This window comes from Astatotilapia calliptera, unplaced genomic scaffold (genome assembly GCF_900246225.1).
Source record: "Astatotilapia calliptera unplaced genomic scaffold, fAstCal1.2 U_scaffold_34, whole genome shotgun sequence".
Lineage (NCBI taxonomy): Eukaryota > Metazoa > Chordata > Actinopteri > Cichliformes > Cichlidae > Astatotilapia > Astatotilapia calliptera.
Window position 1 is genome coordinate 59,235 of NW_020535772.1, and position 17,725 is coordinate 76,959.

The following is a 17,725-nucleotide window of genomic DNA, read 5'->3' on the forward strand; positions in this document are numbered from 1 at the left end:
CAGTACAAATAAAATCACAATAAAATATAAATTACAAATATATAAAATATAAGATAATTACATAATCTAAATACAGAGCCAGATGTAAATTACCCTAATTCGCCTTAAATGCCAGATCAAACAAATACCTTTTTAAACGTGATTTAAAAGACTGAATGGAATCTGACGCGCGAATATGAAGAGGGAGAGTATTCCATAGCCTGGGTGCAGCAACGGCAAAGGCACGGTCTCCTCTGGTCTTCAGCCGAGACCTAGGTTGCACCAAGAGCAGTTGGCCCGATGATCTTAGTGCTCTCTGAGGGCTGTACAGACAGAGGAGATCAGCTAAGTAGTCAGGTGCCATATTGTTCAAAATTTTATAAGTAAACAATAGAGTTTTAAAATCAATTCGATATTTGATAGGAAGCCAGTGTAAATTTTTCAGAACAGGGGTGATAGAGTCAAACTTTCTAGTGCCGGTCAAGAGACGTGCTGCGGCATTCTGGACCAGCTGCAGACGCTGCAGAAGAGAAGATTGTAGACCCAAGTAAAGTGAGTTACAATAGTCCAGTCTTGACATAATGAAAGCATGAATGAGTTTCTCCATATCTTTGTGTGGTATGTAGGGTTTAGCCTTAGAGATTAGGCGTAGTTGATGAAAGCTAGTTTTTACCACAGTAGAGACCTGTTTGTCAAGTTTGAAGGAACTATCCATGAAAACTCCAAGATTCCTGGCAGTATCAGTAAGGTAGTTAGCAACAGGCCCAAATGTGTCAGAAACCATGGTTTCATCTGCCTCATAATGGTAAATGGCCTGTATTTGTATAGCGCTTTTCTAGTCCCTAAGGACCCCAAAGCGCTTTACACAACCTGTCATCCACCCATTCACACACACATTCACACACTGGTGATGGCAAGCTACAATGTAGCCACAGCCACCCTGGGGCGCACTGACAGAGGCGAGGCTGCCGGACACTGGCGCCACCGGGCCCTCTGACCACCACCAGTAGGCAACGGGTGAAGTGTCTTGCCCAAGGACACAACGACCGAGACTGTCCAAGCCGGGGCTCGAACCGGCAACCTTCCGATTCCGATTAATGACATCTCTCACCTTCTCAACACAATCCAGGGTGTTCTGGATGTGGTGTACAGAGCTGCAAATCTTAATTTACATAATTAAGATTAAGGAACTGACCTCCCAGCCCATTGTTCCTTCAGTGGGCTGGTTTCAGTCATTATGCAAATGTACTGTTTATAAGATTGGGGAAACCTGCAGTCAGCTGAGACTGAAGAAGTCACCTGGATGAGTGACGAAACATTTCTCCCACAAAACACTACGTCCAGATTAACAGAATCAACTTTTGGAGATTTACTTTCCTGGGTGATTAAGAATGCATCAAGACCTTCGGAGGTGGGGTGCCCCCGGCCTCTCGGCCTGGGGCTCGGTCACTCAGGCGCGGCTGGCTGCCGGCGGAGCTCACGGGCGCGTCACTGCAACTCCCCCTGGCTTCTGCTCCGCGGCTGCTGAGTGAGCCCTCATCTGGGACTCTCCTCAGCTCTTTCCGGGACAGTGGCGCAGCTGCCCCTCTGTTGGTCTTCCTTGGTCTCTTGTGTTCTGGGGGCCTCCGGATGTCTGGAGTTTTGATCTCCTCCACACCTGCTTCATGCCCTGGAGGACGGGGCTGTGGCCCCCCCACACCCTCTAGCAGATTATTACATGAAGGAACCTTTTAAAAAACAAAAACAAGCGCGTCCATGCTCACAGGTGTACACACGGGTGATCACACCCACAAACTACACCCTTTTTGGCTCCTACCTCAAAGCACACTGTGTTCTGTTGATCTTATGTGCTGCACAATAATGTTTAATATTTAGTATTTACTGTCATATTCCCATATATCATTGTGATGTTGTTTATTCTATTACTCTTGTTCTCTTCTGCTTGCTTTCTTTTTTCTTTCTCAGCAGGTGACCCAGGTGATTGATATATGCATTTTTTTTTCTCTGCCCATTCTGTTGGTTTATGTTTTTTGCCCTTCTCCCCCGTCCCTCTTCTCAGCTGTTTCTCTTTCCCTCTTTCTTTCTCCCCTTCTTTCCCACAGTCAAGTCTGTCCCGTATTCAGTAAGTGAAAATAAAATAAACAATAAAAGGTGAATCAAATGGACCATTACGGCAAGGCTGGGATGGTCAGTTTGGTAAAGTAAATCCGTTGGGCATCTTTCTTTGCTTTAGACAACAATTCTGAGGGCAAAAGAGCCAAACGGGACAGGCCAAAAAAAAAAAAAGAAAAAAAAAAAAAAGGATGCATCAAGACGAAACTGACATGAGAGAAACTTTATGATAAAACACTGTTTGAGATTAACAGAGTGAGGTCACGTTACTCTGGTGTGTTTAAGTAGATTTCTATTTTTATTTTTCACTGGAGAAGAACTTGGCTTCTGTAGCCTAAAACTCCAACACTGTTCAGGCCATACACAGGTCGAACGTTATGGAATACTCAATTAACTATTAGTGCTTTACTTTGATCTTGATCAGGAGCAAAGAAAATAAAAGCTGCTGGAGTAACTGCTGCTGTTCTCCTGTCCGTCACATTCCTCCCTGTCTTCCTTTGGATTCGGTGAGCAGATCTGTTGCATTAAACTTTTACTTTTCAGTCATTGTGTTGTTCTTTTGTTCATTATCATTTCACTCCTCAGAAAAAAGAGGAATTCCAAGGAATCATCCAAGACTGAAGGCAGAGCAGACAACAAAGAACAGGTGAAACCAGAAATATAAATGCAGTAAAAAAAATCATCATTCACCATTCTAATCTAAGATCTTTTTTTCTATGCAGTGTCTCTCTGATCAGGAGGAGCCACAGGAACAGGATGATCTTCAGTATGCCAGCATCCACTTCTCTAAAAACCAGGCAGATCCTCTCTACAGCAACAGCAGTTCAGCCCCACAGACACCTGGAGGAACAGAAAGTTACACTTAAAAACTGAAAACTATTTAATAATAATAATAATAATAATAATAATAATAATAATAATGAATAATAATTTGAATGAAAGAGTCCAGGCAACTAATCAGTCTTCCTACACACATGTGATTGTATCACATCATCTCAACGAGAATAATGTCTTTAAGTTGTTGAACTTCATGCAGATCGTACATGATTTAATTACGCTCACCGCAGAAACATAAAATAATATTTTTAATTACAAGTTTGACTCTTGTTAATATAAAAACCACCTACTTTCACTTTTTTGAGTTTACTGTGTTACACCGCTGTTAAATTAAATTAAAAAGTACAGCCCTGTGGTGAGCAGCTCCTCACATAATACGATGAGCCTCGCTAGAAGATTCAAATGAATATCTGGGAAATGCATTGCCTGCTTTAGCGTTCTTCTTTTGTTTTTAAGCTTGTTTTTTTCACCATCATAATATAATTTCATGCTACATACTCAGAATCAACTAATTTCTGTCTATGAACCAAAAGCCATTGATGAAGAGGATCCATCCAGACTGCACCCTGCAGTCAACAAGATGTGGTCAACAAAGCCATAATTCCCATTAGCAGAAAGAAGCTGCATCATGGGAGGTTTGGTCTGTTCACTCAGTGAGCGTCATAATTTAGCCAGCATGGTGGCTACTGGAGCTAGTTTCATTTTCACAAACCAAAATAATCTTTTGCTGCTCTTTTTCTTTCCTCATCACTTGTAGAAAAATACACGTATGTGATCAAACATGATTATCATAGTCTGTTTTCTGATGTTTGATATCCTGATGTATTATTATCATAATCACATTTATTTCAAACTGCACAAAGAAATTGACTTTTTAAAACGATTAACTTTTTTAACAAATCATTAAATAACACCTGATTTTTCAATAGCACTTCATTACTCTGATGTCTCACAGTGATATATATGGTTTATAAAACATTATTCTGCTACACCTCAACTTCTATGTGACTTTAATTTTCCATGGTGCTTTTTTTGCATCAATAAAATTGTATAATATCAGCTTATGTCATGTTAATGCTGACTGGCTATTTGATATAACAGATCCAAACAGAGCACACTGTCTGGATCTAGGTAAAATGGTGAAATGTGTTTGTTTTGAAAGAAAATTACAAAAATAACATTAAATTCCTTACAAAAAAATATAAATTATAGTGATTAACAGAAATATTCACAACAAATTCTCTGTAAAAACTCCCTTATGTATTGTCACAAACTGGGTCAAAGGGCAAAGAGAGAGTTCATAGGTACATCTTTAACTGAACTCTTTGTGTCATGATAGTCCCATACAGTAGAAGACAAATTACTAAAATCATTTAGCTACATTTATTTCTAAATTTACTGCTATATTTTGTGTTCTGTGCAAATGAACGCTGTCAAAACCACCAACACAAAGCACCAAAAAGTGCCTTGAAACATAAACAACATACATTATTAAAGTGACAGAACTTCAGGTTACAAAAAGACACAATCACTAATTAGTGAGATACACGAGTCTCACAATAAATCCACACATGTTGGGATTTATCATAAAGACAACACTAAATGCATTTGTACAGCTAGCTTTCTTCATAGACAAAAATAGACACGTGTTTGGATAAGAAAAAATAACTTCACCAAACATGGTGGAGGAATTATTATGGTATGTGTGGCTGCCAGTGTTGATGATGTGACTGTGGATATAAGCAGCAGACTGAATTCTGAGTACAGGTATACACTCTCTTCTCAGATTCAGCCAAATGCTGCAAAACCAATTGGATGGTCCTTCAGATTGCAAATAGATAATGAATCAAAGCATATTACAAAACCAACAGGAGAGTTTCTCAGTATTCATCAATGGCAAAGTCACCAGCTGATCTTAACACCTAGGAGCATCCTTTTCAGTTACAGAAGACAAAACTGAAGTCAGAGAGACCCACAAAGAAACAGCTACTAAAGGTGGCTGCAAGAAAGACCAGGCAAAGTGTCTCAAGAGAGGAAACTCTTAAAGTGTTCCTGATTTTTTTCTTTCTTTCTTTTGTTTTACTGCCCTCTAGTGATAAAATGTTAGCTTGGAGCTTTGAGTTTCATCTCTCAGTACTCTCTCTCCCTGAGTGAAAAATCCTTTAAAGAATTTGGCCATTCAAAATAAATAAACTTGTTTGTATATTGATAACAAACACCTTAAGGTCTGATTTAATTCCACAGTAAACACAGACCTTGCCCCAAATCCCCCCTAACCAGGCTAGCCCACAGGTCACATGACCACTACTTAACTAGAAACCATGCTTTTTTTTCTTCCCCTGTCATATATAATGAGTAATACATACAAATCATTTCAGTACATAGGTATGATCCCCAATGTCCTGTTCGGAGAACAATTACTTTCTAGCTGTCTGATTGGATTTTTGTTTTTAATAAATCAGTCTCATGATTGTGAGCCCCACCTAATGTGTAAACAAATGGAAGGCAGGCAGGGTAGTGAGGTGAGGAGACCAAAGACATTACTGCCAGGCAACCCTACATCTGATATGGCTCCCCAGTACCATTCCAGCCTTCCACTAGCACCTATAGTGGATCCTGTTGTGTCATTTGTAAGTATAATTGTCTTTATGTAGGTGAGTGCTAAGCTAGTGCTATGTAGGGCAGCAGATATCGATTGTTCAGATAAGAAATACTTATGTCTTATTAATGAGCAATAATAAAAAAAAGAGAGTCTTTTAAAATGAATTGCTCATTGACTTCCATTTCAGACATTGCAATGTTTTAAATTTTAACTGGATATAATGGTTGTCAAAAACTTCAATTCAATTCAATTCAATTCAATTTTATTTATATAGCGCCAAATCACAACAAAAGTCGCCTCAAGGCGCTTCATAGATACAGAGAAAAACCCAACAATCATATGACCCCCTATGAGCAAGCACTTTGGCGACAGTGGGAAGGAAAAACTCCCTTTTAACAGGAAGAAACCTCCGGCAGAACCAGGCTCAGGGAGGGGCGGCCATCTGCTGCGACCGGTTGGGGTGAGAGAAGGAAGACAGGATAAAGACATGCTGTGGAAGAGAGACAGAGGTTAATAACAGATATGATTCAATGCAGAGAGGTCTATTAATACATAGTGAGTGAGAAAGGTGACTGGAAAGGAAAAACTCAATGCATCATGGGAATCCCCCGGCAGCCTACATCTATTGCAGCATAACAAAGGGAGGATTCAGGGTCACCTGGTCCAGCCCTAACTATATGCTTTAGAAAAAAGGAAAGTTTTAAGCCTAATCTTAAAAGTAGAGATAGTGTCTGTCTCCCGAATCCAGACTGGAAGCTGGTTCCACAGAAGAGGGGCCTGAAAACTGAAGGCTCTCCCTCCCATTCTACTTTTAAATACTCTAGGAACAACAAGTAGGCCTGCAGAGCGAGAGCGGAGCGCTCTAATAGGGTGATATGGTACTACAAGGTCATTAAGATAAGATGGGGCCTGATTATTTAAGACCTTGTATGTGAGGAGCAGGATTTTGAATTCAATTCTGGATTTAACAGGAAGCCAATGAAGGGAAGCCAAAACAGGAGAAATATGCTCTCTCTTTCTAGTCCCTGTCAGGACTCTTGCTGCAGCATTTTGGATTAGCTGAAGGCTTTTCAGTGAGTTTTTTGGACATCCTGATAATAATGAATTACAGTAGTCCAGCCTGGAAGTAATAAATGCATGAACTAGTTTTTCAGCGTCACTCTGAGACAGGATATTTCTAATTTTAGAGATGTTGCGCAAATGGAAGAAAGCAGTCTTACATATTTGTTTAATATGTGCGTTGAAGGACATGTCCTGGTCAAAAATGACTCCAAGGTTCCTCACCGCGTTACTGGAGGCCAAGGTAATGCCATCCAGAGTAAGAATCTGATTAGATACCATATTTCTAAGATTTTCAGGGCCGAGTACAATAACCTCAGTTTTATCTGAATTAAGAAGCAGAAAGTTAGCGGCCATCCAGGTCTTTATGTCTTTAAGACATTCCTGCAGTTTAACTAATTGGTGTGTGTTATCTGGCTTCATGGACAGATAGAGCTGGGTGTCATCTGCATAGCAGTGAAAATGTATGCTATGTCTTCTAATGATGCTGCCTAAGGGAAGCATGTATAATGTAAACAGAATTGGTCCTAGCACTGAACCCTGTGGAACTCCATAATTAACCTCAGTGTGTGAAGAGGACTCTCCATTTACATGCACGAATTGGAGTCTATTAGATAGATATGATACAAACCACTGCAGTGCAGTACCTGTAATACCTACAGCATGTTCTAATCGCTCTAATAGGATATTATGATCAACAGTATCGAACGCTGCACTGAGGTCTAGCAGGACAAGCACAGAGATGAGTCCACTGTCAGAGGCCATAAGAAGATCATTTGTAACCTTCACTAAAGCTGTTTCTGTGCTGTGCTGAGCTCTGAAACCTGACTGAAACTCTTCAAATAAACCATTCCTCTGCAGATGATCTGTTAGCTGTTTGACAACTACTCTTTCAAGGATTTTTGATATGAAAGGAAGGTTGGAGATTGGCCTATAATTAGCTAAGACTGCTGGGTCTAGAGATGGCTTTTTGAGTAAAGGTTTAACTACAGCCAGCTTGAAGGCCTGTGGTACATAGCTGATTATTAGAGATAGGTTGATCATATTTAAGATCGAAGAATTAATTAATGGCAGGACTTCTTTGAGCAGTTTTGTAGGAATGGGGTCTAAAAGACACGTTGATGGTTTGGAGGAAGTAATTATTGAAGTTAACTCAGAAAGATCAATTGGAGAAAAAGAGTCTAACTTAATATCAATGGTACTAAGAGTAGCTGTAGATAATATTACATCTGTGGGATGATTATTGGTAATTTTTTCTCTAATGATAAAAATTTTATTTGTGAAGAAGTTCATGAAGTCATTACTAGTTAACGTTAAAGGGATGGTTGGCTCAAAAGAGCTCTGACTTTTTGTCAGCCTGGCTACAGTGCTGAAGAGAAACCTAGGGTTGTTCTTATTTTCTTCAATCAGTGATGAATAGTAAGATGTTCTGGCTTTGCGGAGGGCTTTCTTATAAAGCAGCAAACTATTTCTCCAGGCTAAATGATGATCCTCTAGATTTGTGACACGCCATTTCCTCTCCAGATTACGAGTCATCTGCTTTAGGGTACGTGTTTCAGAATTATACCACGGAGTCAGGTACTTCTGATTTGAGGCCTTAGTTTTCACAGGAGCTACAGTATCCAGAGTCGTACGTAGTGAGGAGGTGAAATTATTAACAAGATAATCGACCTCTGTTGGGGTAGCGTTCAGATAGCTGCTTTGCTCTGTGTTGGTACAGGGCATTGGAGATGATAACAGTGGGTGGATTATATTCTTAAACTTAGTTACAGTGCTTTCAGAAAGACATCTACTTTGATAAAGTCTACTCTTCACCGCTGTGTAATCAGTTATTGTAAAAGTAAATGTTATCAGGAAATGATCAGACAGGAGAGGGTTTTCAGGAAACACTGTTAAATGTTCAGGTTCGATGCCATATGTTAGAACAAGATCTAGAGTGTGATTAAAGTGGTGGGTGGGTTCTTTTACATTTTGAGAGAAACCAATTGAGTCTAATAACAGATTAAATGCCATGTTGAGGCTGTCATTTTTAGCATCTACATGGATGTTAAAATCACCCACAATAATTATTTTATCTGAGCTCAGAACTAAATTAGATATAAAGTCTGAGAAATCAGACAGAAACTCTGTGTAAGGCCCAGGTGGACGATAGATGATAACAAGTAAGACTGGTTTCTGAGTTTCACAGCTGGGGTGGACAATGTTAAGCATCAGGCTTTCAAATGAATTAAAAGTCTGTCTTGGTCTTTCATTAATTAATAGGCTGGTGTGAAAAATTGCTGCCACACCGCCCCCTCGGCCTGTGCTTCGAGATTTCTGGTAGTTAGAATGGCTCGGGGGTGTTGATTCATTTAAACTAACATAATCATCCTGCTGCAACCAGGTTTCTGTAAGGCAGAGTAAATCAATTTGTTGATCAATTATTAAGTCATGTACTAACAGAGACTTGGAGGAGAGAGACCTAATATTTAATAATCCACATTTCACTGTTTTACTCTTTGGTTCAGATGTGGATACTGTATTGTTCTTTCTTTGTGATTGTTTATGTTTAAGTTGTTTGTTGCTGGTTTTTAGTTTGTTTTTTGTCTTTTTGGAAGCTGACACAGTCTCTATGGAGATGGGTTTTTGGGGGGGTAGCAGGAGGAGAGAAGCTGCAGAGAAGCGTGTAAGACTGCAACTCTGCTTCCTGGTCCCAACTCTGGATAGTCATATTTTGGGGGGTTTAATAAATTTGTCCATATTTCTAGAAATGAGAGCTGCTCCATCCAAAGTGGGATGGATGCCATCTCTCCTAACAAGACCAGGTTTCCTCCAGAAGGTTTGCCAATTATCTATGAAGCCCACATCGTTTCTGGGACACCACTCAGACAGCCAGCAATTTAAGGAGAACATGCGGCTAAACATGTCACTCCTGGTCTGATTGGGGAGGGGACCAGAGAAAACTACAGAGTCCGACATTGTTTTGGCAAAGTTGCACACCGATTCAATATTGATTTTAGTGACCTCCGATTGGCGTAACCGGGTGTCATTACTGCCGACGTGAATTATGATTTTACTGAATTTACGTTTACCCTTAGCCAGCAGTTTTAAATTTCCTTCAATGTCGCCTGCTCTGGCCCCTGGAAGACAATTGACTATGGTTGCCGGTGTCTCTAGCTTCACATGTCTGAGAACAGAATCGCCAATTACCAGAGTTTGACCCCCGGCGGGTGTGTCGCCGAGTGGGGAAAAACGGTTAGACACATGAACGGGTTGGTGGTGTACCTGGGGCTTCTGTTTAGGACTATGCTTCCTCCTCACCGTGACCCAGCCGCCCTGATTCCCCAGCTGCTTGGGACCTGCCGGGGAACAGCTAGCGGGGCCTACGCTATTTTCGGCTGCACCAGCTACAGGGGCCTGGCTAGCTGCGGGTGAATGAAGGGTGCGAAGCCGAGTCTCCAATTCAGTAATCCTGGCCTCCAGCGCTGCAAATATGCTACATTTGTTACAGATATCATTACTGCTAAAGGAGGCCGAGGAGTAACTAAACATCTGACACAATGAGCAAGAAAGTGCAGGAGGGACAGGTGAAGTAGCCATGGTGCTAATGAGTCGGCTACGAGCTAAGCTAGGCTAGCGAGACAGTACAGAGACAGTGAGTGAATACTTTGGCTATAAATTAGGTAGTGAGTACACAGAAAGTGTGCTTCGGAGGAAGCACGTGAAGATTATACTATGAAAGAAGAATGTATTTAAAAGTTGTTAATTAAATCGCTAAGCAAATAAGCTACTCAGAAACACCACTGTGTTTGAGCAGGAACAGGAAGTGATACTCTACCACAGAGCGAGCGAACACCAAGTGACAGCGCAACAACAACAACAACTAAACCCCTTTAGGTAATTTAATACCAACCATATCAATTTTTTTTAAAGAAAACCATTTTTAAAGCAAAAAAATCAAAGATCAAAGTCATTGCAATCTAAACTAAGACATAAAAATGTACATTTATCTTCTTAGACAGCTTTCTGACATTAATGAGGTAGATTAGGCATGTTCTCATTTTTATGAGTTTTTGTGAATGTGTGTGTCTGCAGGTTTAAGTGTACAAGTAAATAAAGGAGTTTGTGCCTGTAACCCTTTAAAGGAGTATCTGGTGGCTGCAATGAAGAAAAGCAAGCAAACAAAAAAAATATTAACACAATTTATATAGCACACTATTTTACATTATTTTACTTTCAATCTAAAAAATGTTTGAAATGAATATGGTCTAATACACCCCAAGCCCTCCTTTAAACTCACCACTGTTTGCTGCAGGTACTGCTACAGCACTCCTACTCTGGAGTTTATCACATCAGTGCACTCCTGAACAGCGGACTTATTTTTGAACAGTAATAATAATTTTTTGCACATCAGGTCATCCTGCATACTAAGCCAACATATTGAGGTCATAGTTCTTTTGCACACATCTCTGTTTCACACTTTAATATTGTCTTCGTTTTGTCTTCATTTATTTATTTGTACTATTTGTATTTTATATGTTCTATTTCTATTGTATATATTAATTGGCATCTCTGTGGGCACAGCAAAGAAAGAATTTCATTGCACAGAGAAATCCCTTTTTTTCTTTGAATACATGACAATAAACACTTTGAATCTTGAATCTCTTGAATCTACAGAGCTGCGTGTTAAACTAAGATAAGATGAACAAACAACTTCTGTTGAGAATTTTTTATAATCGAATTATTCAAATTACTCCGTGAATTGTTGCAGACCCATGCATTAAAAGACGTGAGACAGGTGGAGGACGATCCCACTCAGTGGCAGACCGGCTGTCATCCCATCCCATTGACCCAGCACCCAAGGGAGGCCATAGCTTCAAGGAGTACAGCAAAGGGCCACATTTCAGCCTGACAGCTTGATCATGGGGAACTCTCCAGATTGTAAGTTACCAGAATTCTGGAGATGTCATAGGATCCAGTAAATATTCCAGTAAAAGCTGACGTACTGAAGCAACTTCTTTACTCAAAGAATCTGACATTTAGAAAACCGTCACTCCCTTCTTGCTTCCTCTTCTGTAGTGCTAGCCAGATTTTGCTAGAAAATTTTAAATTGGATCTATTTAAATATTACAGCTTCCCATCCCACAGCCAAATAAAGGAGATGTGGAAATTTTTTTTAGTCTGTTACAGATAAAAGATAAGTTTATTGTATTTATGTGTTCTGTCTTGCAATGTAAGAGACGCAGCAGCAGATTAGAATCAAGTATAGAAAGACTTTATATATTTTCTACATCACCAAATTAATACATGGATATTCCCTGGACAACGTAACACAAAGTTTGCGCTCCATTCACAGGTTTTAGCAAAGTACACATAGCAACCTCCACATATAAAACATATTCCACCAGTAGAGAATCTGTAATGCACATAAAACAAATATAAGAGACTGTCGTCAATCGCAGAACAGTAACCAGACTCCTCTATGGCTCTGTGGCTGAAGAGTTCACTATATACAACACTTACTCATCATCAAGCCAGTCTATATCTGGAAAGAAATGTTTCAATATTCACCTCTCAGACTCACCAACATGGCCACCCACTGATGGCTCCAACCCTGGCGAGCTGCTCCCCCCATCACCCTCTCTCCACATTCCCCAAGTAAGGACTGATTGAAATCTCAACACTCTGTTCACTTTTCAACATACATCAAGATTTATACACCTGAGTCACAAACCCAGAATCCCTGTGATGTCCCCATTTTTACTTTATAATGAATATTATTACTATGGAAGGAGGAAATGCGCGCGCGTGCACACACACACATATTATAAACCCTCTGGTGACTGTTAACATATATGTGTAACGAGTATTTGAACCATTCTGCTTGATTTAGCTGCTGTCAAGTTTTAGCAAACAATAGCTGTAGGGCTCAAGTGTTGGACTGGGCATGACAGAGAGAAGCAGAGTGTAAATGGTAAATGGCCTGTATTTATATAGCGCTTTACTAGTCCCTAAGGACCCCAAAGCGCTTTACATATCCAGTCATCCATACATTCACACTCACATTCACACACTGGTGATGGCAAGCTACATTGTAGCCACAGCCACCCTGGGGTGCACTGACAGAGACGAGGCTGCCGGACACTGGCGCCACCGGGCCTTCTGACCACCACCAGTAGGCAACGGGTGAAGCGTCTTGCCCAAGGACACAACGACCGAGACTGTCCAAGCCGGGGCTCGAACCGGCAACCTTCCAATTACAAGGCAAATTCCCAGCTCTTGAGCCACGATCGCCCGTAGTTTGAGATTCTTTCTTCCCTTAGAGAAATCACACAGGCTGGCGGCCTTACTGCAGACAATAATAAAAGGCACTAATTTACATGAGGAACAGATCATCAGAGAGAGCAAAACGAAACAAGTCTACCACCCACTAATGATGTGTCGGTCGCGAACGAAATGGCTCTTACACAGACACAGAGAGAGGTATGAGTTTTCTTCAGTGTATTTCTGACATTCAGGATTTCTCTTGAACAAATGGCCATAATTTCCTAACCGTAGGGGCTAGAACGGTCATTCTGACACCGTTTTGTTCAGAAGGGATGGGGGAATCTTCAGGTGTTCATAATTCATAAATAAAGTATAAATTATTGAAGATATATGACTTGTAATACACTGTAACTAAGTAGAGGCGAAGCAAAAACTGCCTTGACTTGCCCTCAAACAACATTTTGTAAATCGAAATCTATACCAGCATCAAAATCATTCTTTCACCGTAAGAAACAGCAGGGGTTGGTGAACAGTCATGGAAATTTTCAGGGCTCTGTTGAAATCCATCAAAAAGATATGACGAGAGAAAAAAGTGCCTCATTTACAGAGTTTGAAATCTGAAGAAATCTGAGCGAGAGACAAATTTCCTACCCTCAAAAAAATGTAATTCATGACCAAACGGTAACAGATGAGAAACAAATTCTTGAATTGTGAGCGTCAGGAGTGTCTGAAGATATATTGGCACAAGCCTCATGTCTCAACTTTGCTTTGTTAAGCAGATATGACAATTTGAAAATGTGTCTCATTAGAGAAATCCAGCGGTGATTTTGAACAAACTCTCCATTGACTGTCTATGGAGAGTTTTCAGACTTTGTGTTGACATTTTCTGAAAGCCAGCAAAAATACCTACGTTTTGATGTATAATTTGTGGGGGTTGAGTGGAAATTGAGCGAGTAGTAAGAAGTTGTTGGGACATGAAGAGAAAATTCAAAAAGCTCAAGTGTCCACTCTGAGTTAATTGCACAGCAACCATAACAACGCATGTATTTTCTGAAAAATCACAAAGCTGCAACTGAAAACTTAAAGAGGCATTAAATTAAAATGGTAACAGATATGAAAAAGCTGAATCATACATGAATAGCCCAATAATCTGAGAATGTTTTAAAGTTTGAATGGAGTTTCTACGTGAAAGTATAAGGATGTAGTTAAGTTTCAAAATCAAGCAAGTTTTAGCAGAATTTTGGAAGTTTTCCATTCATTTTCCATGCCTGTGAGGCATTCACACAACTACACACTCCAAACACGATGAACCAGCGGTCCCCAACCCCTGGGCCTCGGACCGGTACCGGTCCGTGAGTTGTTTGGTACCGGGCCGCGAGAGTTGAGGCTCAGGTGTGAAATGTCTGGTTTTCAGGGTTTTTATTGGTTTTCAGCGTTATTTTGTTATCGTTTTTATCGTTAACTTGGTTTTCCTGGGTCTTTTCACGTGTGTTATGAATAAAAAAAAAATTTCGGTACCAGTACTAGTTTTATTTTGTTGTATTTCTCCGCGACACCTTAAAGGCCGGTCTGTGAAAATATCGTCGGGCATAAACCGGTCCGTGGTGCAAAAAAGGTTGGAGACCGCTGCGCAAAACTCGCTCTCTCTCTTTTTCTGCTCTCTCTCTCTTTCTCCTAAAACTTCCCCTGGTTTTTTTTTGGGTTTTTTTTGGCGGGGTGTTGCTCATAAGCAGAGAGTGCTGTCCTTAGACAGTAAACGTGAGCGTATATATTGTCTATCATGACTCTGGTTTTACGTGGCCTATCAATACAGTTTATAAATTGGTATATATCACCTTGTTGCTTTGTCTTTAAGGGGTAATGTGATTGGCTTACCACGACTATTTTATTCTTCCTCAGTCAAACAGCAGCACTCATGCCATTGTTTTGCCCCCTTAGCTACAGGTGTTGTGCTAGACAGTGATCGTGATTACCGTCCGCGGGAGCGTGCAGCTGCTTAAAGCTGTAGCGTCCAGATTACTTACAGCTACTTCCCCGTTAGTAACGCTGTTACTCGTAACGCCGTTATTCCCATCACTGACTACCACACACCAAATCTGGTCGTTGATACGACCTGGCTTGTGTAGCCACTAGATAACAAAAGCTCAACACTGTGCTTAGCATCCTGGAGCACTTCTGTTGTGTTTTGTACGTGTTTTGGAGTTTGTACGTGCTTCGGGGGTTTGAAGATATTTGTAGCTTATTTTAGGAGTTAGAAATGTGTGAGATAGAATGTAGAATAGTGTAGAGACACTGACACTGCCCTGGATGTAATAAAGGCCTGAATGTGTCATAAAATTAGGAGTAAACTTGATATTGTATTTGTTTTAAATGTTATATACCTATGTGGTATGTGACTTTTGTTGCCATGATGCCAGGTCTCTCTTGGAAATGAGATTTTTAATCTCAATGAGATTTTTTTTACCTGGATAAATAAAGGATTAATAAAAAAGGAGACCTTCCCCCACCTTGAGCTAAAAAAGTAAGCCAGAGAGAAGTTATAGCTGAGTGGAAATTCCCCAGGGGATGCCTGGTGTTTGTAACCTGATAATTGTGGTCTGGAGGGGAGACACATCACAAGTGAGTGAGTGAGACGGTAGACAGCAGTGAGGAGGAGAGTGCGAGTGCATCGCAAAAACACATCTGGCTGCAGTTTGAAGAAGAAACAGATACTAACTAAGAGGGGAAACCTCTTGAGGTTTGTCCTCAAGGCCTGGTTCCCACTGGATTCTTGGCTGACTCATCAAACGAAGACTTAACTACATTACTTAAAAACCACTTCATCTCTCCATTCCTCGTGAGAGAGTTAGAGCAGGATTGTAAACATGTTCCTTATTTTGGTCCTCAGACTTGACTTTGCTTCTTCTTAAACACAACACTGAACTTTAAGCTCTTTCAGATTAATCACATATACAGAGGGTACAGTCAGGTGTATGTTAACAGTTTCTGCTTTTACTTACAGACCTCAGGAAAAAGCCACGTTTGACAGCTCTTTGAAGACAGCTCCATTGTGGATTGTATTTAACACTAGGAAGGCCCAGAGCCCAGCCATTTGGCTTTTCTACCTTTAAAACCCGGAGAGCAGCCAAATGGCTGGTAGGCTTTTAGCTAAGCTTTAGCTTCAGGCAAGTGGAAGCTAAATTGGCTAGTCATTCATATGTAAATTGGGTTGTTACCTGGGAATTCTGGAGGGAGGGGAGTGGGGGTGTGTGGATGAGGGGGTGGGGGAGCTGCTAAAAGCGGTGAGCTTCCTTTTGTTTCATCTTGATGCATTCTCAATCATCCAGGGAAACAAATCTCCAAAAGTCACCAACTTGGAGTGTTTCAGTTTGCCATCTTAGGGAGAAATCAACACACATGGGTGTATGTCCTTTGTTGCTGAGATTTATTGATAAAAACAGTACAAAAAATCAACCATTTGTACACATTTTTACAAATAATTATAAAAAGTGAGTGAGTACATTTCAACATTTTCAGCAATCACTCACAATCCTGGCACTGCCATGGTATCTGTAGTCTGCATTTACCACATGTGTATCTGTTGCAGTGAACACATCGCACAGTGGCATGATTGTTCTTGCAATTGTGTTTGACCTGACACATGGCTCTTTTTCCAGGGCTCGGTGTGGAGGGTTGTGTCAAAGGCAACTGTTCTTTTCTTGCCTTCTTCGCAGCTACATGAGAGTGAGCTAACTCCCTTGCAAGCTCCACCAGGAAGTCCACCCGTCTTTCCTTCGTCCCGGAGCATGCTTGATACAGCACATGTGCATTCAGTGCTGCCATGTCAATCATGTTATAAAACACGGCAACTGGCCAGCGCCGTGTTCCTCTGCGGACAGTGTACTCCCGAACCATCTGGTCCATCACATCCACGCCACACTTTGTTTTGTTGTAAAGGGTGACAGTGTTTGGCTTCCTTTTGGTAGTGTTATCAGTCTGAACCACGCCGTGCATGCTGCTAAGAATATAGACTGTCTTCTTCCGTTTGGCCGCATACGCCGTCAGCGTGGCAGCAGAGGTTGAAGGAATGGAGAGTTTAAATGTTAGTTGTAAACAGCTATATCATATAATAACTGCAGCTGTAGCTGTGATCAGACATCCCCCTGCAGGCCCTGAAGCTGAGCTCTGAGGTCCTCACAAACCTGCTGGAGCCAGCTTCCATCCTGGGGAGCACGTTTTTGTGTTTCAGCGCGGGGCGAGGCACAAAACCCAGATGGTCCAGATGGACCAGATGGTTCGGGAGTACACTGTCCGCAGAGGAACACGGCGCTGGCCAGTTGCCGTGTTTTATAACATGATTGACATGGCAGCACTGAATGCACATGTGCTGTATCAAGCATGCTCCGGGACGAAGGAAAGACGGGTGGACTTCCTGGTGGAGCTTGCAAGGGAGTTAGCTCACTCTCATGTAGCTGCGAAGAAGGCAAGAAAAGAACAGTTGCCTTTGACACAACCCTCCACACCGAGCCCTGGAAAAAGAGCCATGTGTCAGGTCAAACACAATTGCAAGAACAATCATGCCACTGTGCGATGTGTTCACTGCAACAGATACACATGTGGTAAATGCAGACTACAGATACCATGGCAGTGCCAGGATTGTGAGTGATTGCTGAAAATGTTGAAATGTACTCACTCACTTTTTATAATTATTTGTAAAAATGTGTACAAATGGTTGATTTTTTGTACTGTTTTTATCAATAAATCTCAGCAACAAAGGACATACACCCATGTGTGTTGATTTCTCCCTAAGATGGCAAACTGAAACACTCCAAGTTGGTGACTTTTGGAGATTTGTTTCCCTGGATGATTAAGAATGCATCAAGATGAAACAAAAGGAAGCTCACCGCTTTT

The 17,725-nt window shown here is 41.0% G+C and overlaps 1 long non-coding RNA gene across 1 annotated transcript; it reads left to right on the forward strand.

Annotated features, from left to right (window-relative positions):
- The first annotated feature begins 2,565 nt into the window (after positions 1-2,565).
- On the forward strand, positions 2,566-3,149 carry LOC113018035 (uncharacterized). The gene is made up of 3 exons (XR_003271667.1): positions 2,566-2,597; positions 2,677-2,737; positions 2,814-3,149. It is a non-coding gene; the product is annotated as an uncharacterized LOC113018035 (long non-coding RNA).
- Positions 3,150-17,725: the final 14,576 nt, after the last annotated feature.